Raw genomic sequence first — 11316 nt, 5'->3', positions numbered from 1 at the left:
GGCTGCCTCATTTGAGCCAAGGATTCCCTAGATCAAGTGAGATGCAGCTCCTCTTTATAAGCATAGAACAAAGAACAGAACAGGGTAGGTAAGGAAATAATACAATTGGTTACATGGTTTGCAGCATCATGGGGATGAGGACAACATGATTAGTTACATAGCGGTGATGTGGAACACAATATGATTGGTTGGAAATTGGGAATAAGAGGCTAGCAACAACCTCTTCCCTCCTGTGACTAAGAAAAGTTCATTGTTTGAGTCCATCTGCAAGGTTATAGATAGTAGAACAGATTTCTTTGGATAGAAAAGCAGACATCCTTGAAGGATAACTTGGTGGTGTAAAGATACTAGACCAGACTCTATGGTGTCTTCCCACACCCCTCAAGGATAGCAGATTTCCTTGAAGCAAGAATAGAACAGTGATTAGCGGAACTGGATTTCTAAACTTAACTCATAGGCTGGTTGGATTTCCGCACTAAGTTCAGAGAGAAAGAACCATGACTTATTCAGTTACATGACAAAATCAATTAACTGTAAATAGGACCAATAAAAAATTATACAGAATCAACTTAATCTTCTCACTATGCAACTTAAGAAGTAATGGTTCAGCAATTAATTGTAACTGTATAAGGAAATCTATACAGGAGAGATTGAGTAGAATGTTAGTCTAAAATATGATTAAGAAACAATGAAAAAAAGAAACAATGAGATGCACTTTAAAAAGTAGTGAAGGTAAAGAGAAATGAGGAATCTAAGTGTAAAATGAAAGGTTAGTTTTGAAGTTGGTAGGCTTTAATCAAAATCCACTGAACAGAAAAAAATTTACAAGAGAGAAGGTTTGAGTAAGCAGACATAGGAGGAGAATGTGTGGAAAGTTAAAGAAAGTTAGAGTCTGTTTTCACAAAGATTGTGATCAGAGGTTTTGAAAGTAAAGGGTTTTGGGGCAGCTAGTGGTGCAGTAGATAGAGCATCGGCCCTGGATTCAGGAGGACCTGAGTTCAAGTCCGGCTTCAGACACTTGCCAACTTACTAGCTGTGTGACCCTGGGCAAGTCACTTAACCCCAATTGCTTCACCAAAATAAAAAATTTTTTTTAAATGAAAGTAAAGGGTTTTGAGTTTTGGAAAGAAGTTTGAGAAGAATGATTCCACTGAGATTTTGAATGTTATCATTTATGATTGTAAACACAGATTTGATTTGATTTAGTTAAAGTTTGTCCTGAAATATAATTATATTGTGATCTCATTTACAATAAGATACATTCTGCTATTAGGATAATTGTGGTAAATCAGAACTTAATGAATGAATAGATAAATAAATATACAGATAGATAAATAGATGTCTCCCCAAAAGAGAGGGATGGGATAAAGATATAAATGTTTTAATTTAATGGAGTACACTTTGAAAAAGCACGGCCCTGGAGTCAGGAGTACCTGAGTTCAGATCCAGCCTCAGACACTTAACACTTACTAGCTGTGTGACCCTGGGCAAGTCACTTAACCCCAATTGCCTCACTAAAAAAAAAAAAGAAAAAGAAAAAGAAAAAGCAACAAGATTAGACTGTTAGAAACATTGACTTCTAAATGTCTCTAATGGTGTGATGTTTAAAATCTAAATGTGTGGTCACCTTAAATTAGAAGCTTTAGCACCAGTCTTTGGGCATTAAGCATTTATTAAAACATACCAGGTATTCACGTAGAATTCAGAAAGTTAAGAAAAGGCCTATCTAGCCTAGAGTTCCAGCCTGGTCAGGTTCTTCCTCAAGTCCTCCGCCACCAGCCTGCTTCAACCATGAACTCCCCAGCAAACTGAGTGTGGAAGCTTTTTATAGGTCCAGAGCATGGGCAGTCCTTACACACTGCTTCAAGCTGGATTGGTAGGCATCATCTAAATCCATTGCTTCACTGGACTTGAAGGTCATCTAGAGTTGAAGTCAAAGTCCTTAGCTTCTGAGAACAATACCTTCTTTTTTTGTTTTGTTTTGTTTTATTATGTTTTGTTTTTTATTTTATTTTTTTAAGGTAACATTTTATTAACCATAATCCAGAATAAAATGGGTCATGAACAATACCTTCTTAAGGGCTAGCCAGGTGTGGTTACAATCTAATTAACCTGGTAGGCTAATCAGCAGTCAATCACTCTCACTTAATTCAATCAGTTTAGATTAATCTCCAGGTGGGCCTTTGAGTAGCTGCCAAATCCCAATATTTTCTCACAATAGGAAATACAGGCTTTGAGAGTGTTTTAGTAATAAATTCTAAAAATTAGATTAAGTATTTTACATATAAAATTGCATTAATAATTATAAGGAAATTTAAAAATCATCTTTTTCCTATTTTGGAAATGTTTGGGGATATTTTTGTTATAAATATTTCCTTGGGGTAAAAATCCAGTAATGGAATTTCTGCTTCAAGTAGGTGTATGAGTATTTTAATCACTTTATTTGCATAATTCCATTTATGCTTTCCAAAATGACATTTCACAGCTCTACCAATAATGTATTAATGTGTTTGTCTTCTTACAACCCCTTCAACATTGACTGTTGCCATTTTTGTAATTTTTTCCCCATTTATAGGGTGTGATGTAAAACCTCAGAGTTGTTTTCATTTGCATTCCTCTCAGTTTTTTAGAGCATTTAAAAATATGATTGTAAATACTTTGTAATTCTTTTTGAGAATTATTTGTTAATATCCTTTGACCATTTATCTGTTCAAGAATGATTCTTAGTCTTATATATTTGTATTAATTGTTTATATATCTTGGATACCAAATCCTTATCAGAAAAATTTGATAGAAAGATATTTTAGGGGGCAGAGCCAAAATGGAGAAAAGGCAGGGACTGACCTGAGCTTTCCCAAATTCTTCTTCAAATAACTTTGAATAAAGCCTCAAAATGAATTCTGGGGTAGTAGAACCCACAAAGGGATCAGGTGGCACAATTTTTTTTAGCTCAAGACAACTCAGAAAGTCAGCAGAGAAGGTCTGTTGCACCTGGGTGAGAGTGAAGCAAAGGCCATGCCCCAGCAAATAGCAGCAGGCCTTGGGGACAACTGAATCAGTGGCAACAGTTGTGGCTTCCAGAGCTCTCAGCCCACAGATGGTAAGGAGTCTGACAACTGGTCAGAAGAAGATTATAGGGGTCCCTTTTGCTGTCGCTGGGTGCAGGACTCTGTTGCATTGCTCATCTATAGATCCAGGTCACAGCCCTGGGTAGATTGCAGTACCAGGGCAAGGAGCAGCACTAGCACACCAAAGAGGAGTAGCCAAAGGGGAGCAGTGACCTATGTCACAGTTCCAGAGTATTAAAGAGTGTTTGTAGGGGGCAGCTAGGTGGCGCAGTGGGTAAAGCACCAGCCCTGGATTCAGGAGGACCTGAGTTCAAATCCAGCCTCAGACACTTGACACTTACTAGCTGTGTGACCCTGGGCAAGTCACTTAACACCCATTGCCCCACCAAAAAAAAAAAAAAAAAAAGAGTGCTTGTAGTAGCTCATAGACCAGAACACAGGACAGGACAATAGTAAACATACCTCTCCTTATATCATACTACCTTGGAAGAACTAAAAACACACAGACCTCCAGAACTTTCTCTAAACACAACTGCATAAAAAAACCTGACACTTGGGACAGTGCCCCTTTCACCCAGAGAGCAGACCCAACTTTAGCATAAAGCCTAAAGTCAAGAAATAGGCTGGCTGGGAGCCAAGATGGCAGAGGAAAGGTAGCAATTTGCCTGAGCTTTCCCCCAAACCCCTCCAAATGCCTTTAAACAATACTATAAGACAATTCCTGGAGCAGCAGAACCCACAAAAGGACACGGTGAAATAATTTTCCAGCCAAAGACAACTTAGAAGGTCAGCAGGAGAGGTCTATTGTACCTGGGTGAAAGTGAAACACAGTTCAGCACAGTCCCAGCCCCAGCAGCAGGATGTGATACCAGGAGTAGGTCTTGGGAGTCACAGAATCAACAGAAGTAACAGCTGCTTCCAGAGCTCAGCCCATAGATGGTAAGGAGATCAAACGGCTGGTCAGAAGCAGATTACAAGAGTCTCTTTGCTAGCACTGAGGCAGGACTCTGTTGCCTTGCCTATGCTCAGATCCAGGTTGCAGTCCTAGGTGGCAGTCACAGGGCAAGAAGGAGCACTAGCACACCAGAGCTTGTGGGCACAGTGGAGCAGGGACCCTCCTCACAGTTCCAAGGAACAAAAGAGGGTTTCTGGTCACTCACAGAGCAGAACACAGGCCAGGCATATAGTAAACACAGCTCTCCTTAGATCATACCACCTTGGAAGAACTGAAAACTTACAGGTCCCTAGAAGTATCTCTGAAAACAGCTGCACAAAATCCCTGAAACTTGGGACAGTGCCCTCTCTATCCTGGAAGCTTAGCCTCACTTTAACAAAGCGTTACAAGTTAAGAAATAGGCTGGGAAAATGAAAAAACAACAGAAAAAAAGTCTGACCATAGAAAAATCAAAACATACTCTCAAAGAGGATAACAAAATCAAAACTCCTACATGCAAAGCCTCTGAGAAAAATATGAATTGGTCTCAGGCCATGGAAGGGCTCAAAAAGGACTTTGAAAATAAAGTAAGAAAAGTAGAGGAAAAATTGGAAAGAGAAATGAGAGTAATGCAAGAAAATCATGAAAAAAGTTCAACAGTTTTTCAACAGTAAAAGAGATACACAAAAAAATACTGAAGAAAATAACACCTTAAAAAACAGACTAGGCCAAATGGTAAAAAAGGTATAAAAAGACAATGAGGAAAATGCCTTGGAAAGCATAATTGACTAAATGGAAAAAGCAGCACAAAAATTCACTGAAGAAAAACACTCTTTATAAAGTAGAATTGGCCAAACAGAAAAGGAGGTACAAAAGCTCACTGAAGAAAACAATTCCTTCAAATTAGAATTGAGCAAATGGAGGTTAATGACTTTATGAGAAATCAAGAAACAATAAACAAAATCAAAAGAATGAAAAAATAAAAGACAGTGTGAAATATCTCATTGGAAAAACAACTGACCTGGAAAATATATCCAGAAGAGATAATTTTTAAATTATCGGATTACCTAAAAGCCATGATAAAAAAAAAAAAAGAGCCTAGACATTATCTTTCAAGAAATTCTCAAGGAAAACTGCTCTGATATTCTAGAACCAGAGGGTAAAATAGAAATTGAACGAATCTACCAATCACCTCCTGAAAGAGATCCCCAAATGAAAACATCACAGGAATATTATAGCCAAATTCCAGAGCTCCCAGGTCAAGGAGAAAATATTGCAAGCAGCCAGAAAGAAACAATTCAAGTACTGTGGAGTCACAGTTAGGACCACACAATATTTAGCAGTTTCTACATTAAAGGATTGGAGGTCTTGGAATATGATATTCTGGAGGGCAAAGGAATTGGGATTACAGCCAAGAATTGCCCACCCAGCAAAATTAAGCATAATCCTTCAGGGGGAAACATGGGCATTCAGTGAAAGAGCATTCTTTTTTTGTTTTTGGTGAGGCAATTGGGGTTAAGTGACTTGCCCAGGGTCACACAGCTAGTAAGTTGGCAAGTGTCTGAGGCCGGACTTGAACTCAGGTCCTCTTGACTCCAGGGCTGGTGCTCTATCCACTGCACCATCTAGCTGCCCCAAAGAGTATTCTTGATGAAAAGACCAGAGCTGAATAGAAAATGTGACTTTCAGATACAAGATTCAAGAGAAGCATAAAAGGGTAAATAGAAAAAGGGATTTTAAAAGGTTAAACCATTTACATTCCTACATGGGAAGATGGTTGTTGTTGTTGTTGTTTGACCTTCTTTTTCTAAGAGGACCCGTGACATCAGGAGGGTGGCTTTTTGACTTGCAAGTAAATTGAATTTAAGTGAGGCAAAGTTGTGCAGTCACCAGCCCCACTCTCTCCTTCCAAGTCTTCAGAGTCCAGGGGCAAGACATAAGTCAGGAGGACTGGAGATGGCTCAGGATGCAGTGGGAGACTTTGGCCTTTTAAGCTAAGGTCTTTCCCAGGTCTCAGTTTGTTTGAGATAATACCCATTTAGTAGTTAAAGGCCAGGTAAGAATTGAGGTAAAGAATGGCCTAGTTTGCCTTCACAAAAAGAATCAATCAGAGAGGGGAAGACCCTCAGAATTACTGGTCAGAAAAGGAACAATTGCTACTTACACTCACTCTAAACCATCAAAACCCAAGCAATGACCAAGTGAGACTTGCGAAGGGGCCTATTATTGGTCAATCAGTGAGAATCAAAGTGATTTGGGTTTGAGGCATAGTCAAGTAGCTCCCTTTGAATCCCAATGGGCTTTATCAAAACCTGGTTTTTCAGAGCTATATTTCAAGAAATCATAAATGAAATTACATGGGACAAAAGAGTTAATTGTCTCAGGTTTTTTTTTAAGTGATAGAAAAAATAGAGAAGAGAAAAAAAATCTAGCTTCCAAACCCCAAGATATCTTGCTAGGCTTAAGTGATCAAAATTTATATTTCTAAAAAAACCCCAAAAAACCAAAAAACAAAATTTATATTTCTTGTAGTTATTAGGGTAGTTTGAAGGAGTATATATAGACAGAGGATATGGGTATAAGTAGAATATGATGGGATGATATCTAAAAAATTAAATTAAATTAAATTAGGGGTTGAGAAAGAGGAATGCACTGGGAGAAAGGGAAATGGAGAGGTAAAATGAGGTAAATTATTTCACATAAAAGAGGTGTGTAAGAACTTTTAGAGTAGAGAGGAAGATGGAGAAAGTAGGGGGAACATTTGAAGCTTAATCTTTTTTTTCTTTTTTTTTCTTTTTTGGTGGGCAATGGGGGTTAAGTGACTTGCCCAGGGTCACACAGCTAGTAAGTATTAAGTGTCTGAGGCCAGATTTGAACTCAGGTCCTCCTGAATCGAGGGTCAGTGCTTTATCCACTGCGCCACCTATCTGCCCCGAAGCTTAATCTTATTGGAATTGGCTCAAAGAGGTTGGGTATCAAAATCTATTTAATGCTACAGGAAAGTTGGAGGGGAAGGGGAATAAAAGAAGGAGATAATGCTGAAAGAAGGGAGGATTGGGGGAGGTGGTAGTCAGAAGCAAAACACTTCTGAGAATGGGCAGGGTAAAAGAAAGAGAGGAGGAGGAGGAGGAGGAGAAGAAGAAGAAGAAGAAATAGGGTTTAAAAATAGGGTGTAGGGGCAGCTAGATGGCGAAGTGGATAGAGCACTGGCCCTGGATTCAGGAGTACCTGAGTTCAAATCTGGCCTCAGACACTTAACACTTACTAGCTGTGTGACCCTGGGCAAGTCACTTAACCCCAACTGCCTCACTAAAAAAAAAAAAAAATTAGGGTGTAGACTGACTAGCTGTGTGACCCTGGGCAAGTCACTTAATTCTCATTGCCTCGACAAAAAAAAAAAGTATAGGGAAATGCACAGTAATCATAGTTGTGGGGGGAAATTTTACAGCAAGTTTCTCTGATAAAGGCCTCATTTCTCAAATATATCGAGAACTGAGTCAAATTTATAAAAACAAGAGCCATTCCTCAATTGCTAAATGATTAAAGGATATGAACAAGAAGTTTTCAGATGAAGTAATCAAAACTTTCTATAGTTATATGAAAAAATACTCTAAATCTCTATGAATTAGAGAAATGTCAATTAAAACTACTCTGAGATACCAACCCAGATCTATCAGATTGGCTAATATGATGGAAAAGGAAAATGACAAATGTTGAAAGGGATGTAGGAAGATTAAGACACTAATGCACTTTTAGTGGAATTATTAACTCATTCAACCATTCTGGAGAACAATTTGGAACTATGCCCAAAGGGCTATAAAACATGCATACCTTTTGACTCAGAAATAACTTACTAGGTCTGTATCCCAAAGAGATAAAAAACAAAAAGGAAAAGAACCTATATGTACAGAAGTATTTAGAGTTGCTCTTTTATTGGTGGTAAAGAATTAGAAATTGAGAGGATGACCATCAATTGGGGAATGACTGAACATATGTTTATGATAGAATACTATTGTACTATAAGAAATGATGGGGGATGCTAGGTGGTACAGTGGATAGAGCACTGGCCCTGGATTCAGGAGGACCTGAGTTCAAATCCGGCCTCAGACACTTAACACTTACTAGCTGTGTGACCCTGGGCAAGTCACTTAACCCCAATTGCCTCACCAAAAAAAGAAAGAAATGATGAGCAGGATGCTCTCAGAAAACCTGAACTTAAAAGAATCTAGGGATCATTGTGCACAGTAATGGCAATATTGTATGATGATCAACTATGAAAGACTTAGCTCTTCTCAGCAATACAATGATTTGAGATAATTCTGAAGGACTTATTTTTTTTCTTTTTTTCTTTTCTTTTTTTCTTTTTTTTTGTAGTGGGGCAATGAGAGTTAAGTGACTTGCCCAGGGGTCACACAGCTAGTAAGTGTCAAGTGTCTGAGGCTGGATTTGAACTCAGGTATTCCTGAATCCAGGGCTGGTGCACCACCTAGCTGCCCCCTCAATTCTGAAGGACTTATGATGAAAAATGCCATCTGCCTCCAGAGAAAGAACTGATGGAGTTTGGATGCAGAATGAAGTATCTTTTTATTAACTTTATTTTTCTTTGGGTTTTTTTTTGGGGGGGTAGGGTGTTTTCTTTCACAACATGACTGTTATGGGCCTAGCACCCCAGAAGTTTTCTGGGGTACATCAAATAACCTTCTCCTTGAGAAACTAAACCAAAGGACAGACACACCTAAAGAGATAAGTGGCACCGGATTTGGACTGAGCTAGCTCCAGGACCATCACCCTTCATTCCAGTCTTCCCCACCCTTCAGGGAGATAAGATTAGGTGTCACTGCTGCCTTTGTGGCTTGAGGAGGAGAGAGATTAGTTGAAAGATCCGCTGCCACCCTTCACCCAACTCCCCCAGCCACCACCAGTAGGGGATGGTCCTCCCCCAATATGGGAACTTTCCACAGTCAGATGATCAGCCCCATTAGTCCTCTATAAAAGTATCTGCCTGTCTCCTGCTGGAGGAGATAAGTATCTCAGAGCCATGCTCTGTGCCATGCCTTTCTCCCCATGAGAAGTCCAAGGATTTCTCTCTTGGTTTCCTTTCCCCAGACCCTAAATAAGCTTTTATTTTATTCTAATTGGATTTGTGTGCAAGAGGATGTAATTCTTTAAAGAGGAATACCTAAGAACCCCAAACTCCTTTCCCAAACCCCTATCCCAAACCTCCCACCTATTTCCCCATAACAATGACTAATATGTAAAAATGTTTTGCATGACTATACATGTATAACCTAGATAAAATTGCTTGCTGTCTCAGGGAGGGGTAGAGGGGAAGGAAAGAATTTGGAACTCAACATTTTACATGTAATTGGGGAAAAAATAAAATATTAAGTAAATGTTAAAAAAGAAAGAAAAAATTTTCTTATTCAATAATTTCCCTTCTTATCCCAAAGATATTAATTTTGTTTGTACAGATGCTTTTCACTTTCAAATAATCAGTTATCCATTTTATCTTTTGTCATTGCCTCTATCTTTTGTTTGGTTAAGAATACATATCTTGGGGCAGCTAGGTGGCGCTGTGGATAGAGCACCAGCCCTGGAGTCAGGAGTACCTGAGTTCAAATCAGGCCTCAGACACTTAACACTTACTAGCTGTGTGACCCTGGGCAAGTCACTTAACCCCAGTTGCCTCACTAAAAAAAAAAAAAAGAAGAAGAAGAAGAATACATATCTCCAGGGCAGCTAGGTGGTGCCTGGAAAAAGCACTGGCCTGGATTCAGGAGGACCTGAGTTCAAATTCAGCCTCAGACACTTAACACTTACTAGCTACGTGACCCTGGGAAAGTCACTTAACCTTCATTGCCCTCCAAAAATAAAACAAACAAAAGAACGTAAAAAAAGGATGAAGAACAAACAATAATCTGTGAGTAGTAGTAACTGCCCCTTGGGGGACCCAACAGGACTGTTCCAGTTGGACAATGCTGCTACTTCTCTTTCTCTTCTTTCTCTGTCCACATAAGAAGTCATACCCTTATATGTGGGTGGTCTGTCCAAAGGAATATAAATTTTGATTTTTTATATTCCATAAGTTATCTTGGGGTTTGGGGCTAGATTTTTTTCTTCCCTACTTATTTGTTCTATCATCTTTTTTGCTAAAACTGGGATAATTAATTCTTCTGTCCTGTGAAGTTTTTATGATTTCTTGGACTATAGCTCTGAAAAACCAGGCTTTGATAAAGTCCATTGGGATTCATATGGAACTTCTTGATTATGCCTTTAATTAAACCCAAATCACTCCGAATCTCACTGATTGACCAAAAATAGGCCCCATCTCAAGCCTCACTTGGTCATTGTTTGGGTGTTGGTGGTTTAAAGTGAGTGTAAATAGCAATTGTTTCTGTTCTAGCCAGAAACTCTGAGGGTCTTTTTCCTCCCAGATTGGTTCCTTTGTGAAGGCAAAGTAGGCCATTCTTTGCCTCAATTCTTACCTAGCCTTAATCACCAAATGGGTGTTGCCCCAAAGAAACAGACCTTAGCTTAAAAAGGCCATCTCCACTCCTCCTGATTCAGATTCTGACTTTGGAGGAGAGTAAGGCTGTTGGCTTTGCACAGCTCTGCCTCACTTAAATCCAACTCACTTGGAAGTCAAGATATCACCTTCCTGATATCATTGCTGCACTACAAGAAGGGGGGACAAACAACAATCTGTGAGTAACTGCCCCCCTGAGGAACCCAACAGGACAGTTCCAGTTGGGCAATGCTTCTATTTCCTTCTCCTCCTCTTCTTCCTCTTCTATCCACATGGGGAGAAATTCCCTAGGCAACTTAAGTTTTCCACTTTATCAAACACTGGGTTATTGAGTTCTATTGTTTCTGAATCACCCTTGTCTAGTCTGTTCTGTTGCCCTTATTATTATTTTTTAAATGACTGCTGCTTTATAATATAGTTTGAAGCTTGGAAGTGTTATTCCTCTTTCATCACTACTTCTTTTCATCATTTCCTTTGTTAAGTTAACTTTTTTTGACTGCCATGGGACTTTAGTGATTTAGGTTGTACTTGAAAATCATGAAAACCTTTGATTTTTAAAAAAATTCAAACAGTGATCTAGCCACACCTCTTCCATTCTGTACAGTTAATATTTTTGGAACTCCAGTGTAAGCATTTCCATTTATGCCATTACATTTCACTTATAATTTTATGGGATAGTTAGATGGCACAATGGATAAAGCACTGTGCCTGTAGTCAGAAAGACCCAAATTCAAATCCTATCTCAGACATTTTGTGGCTGGGTGAGCCTGGGCAAGTCACTTAATCTT

This window comes from Dromiciops gliroides, chromosome 2, assembly GCF_019393635.1.
Source record: "Dromiciops gliroides isolate mDroGli1 chromosome 2, mDroGli1.pri, whole genome shotgun sequence".
NCBI classification, from domain to species: Eukaryota; Metazoa; Chordata; class Mammalia; order Microbiotheria; family Microbiotheriidae; genus Dromiciops; species Dromiciops gliroides.
The sequence above is the reverse complement of the archived record's forward strand: the minus strand, read 5'-3'. Positions refer to the sequence as shown.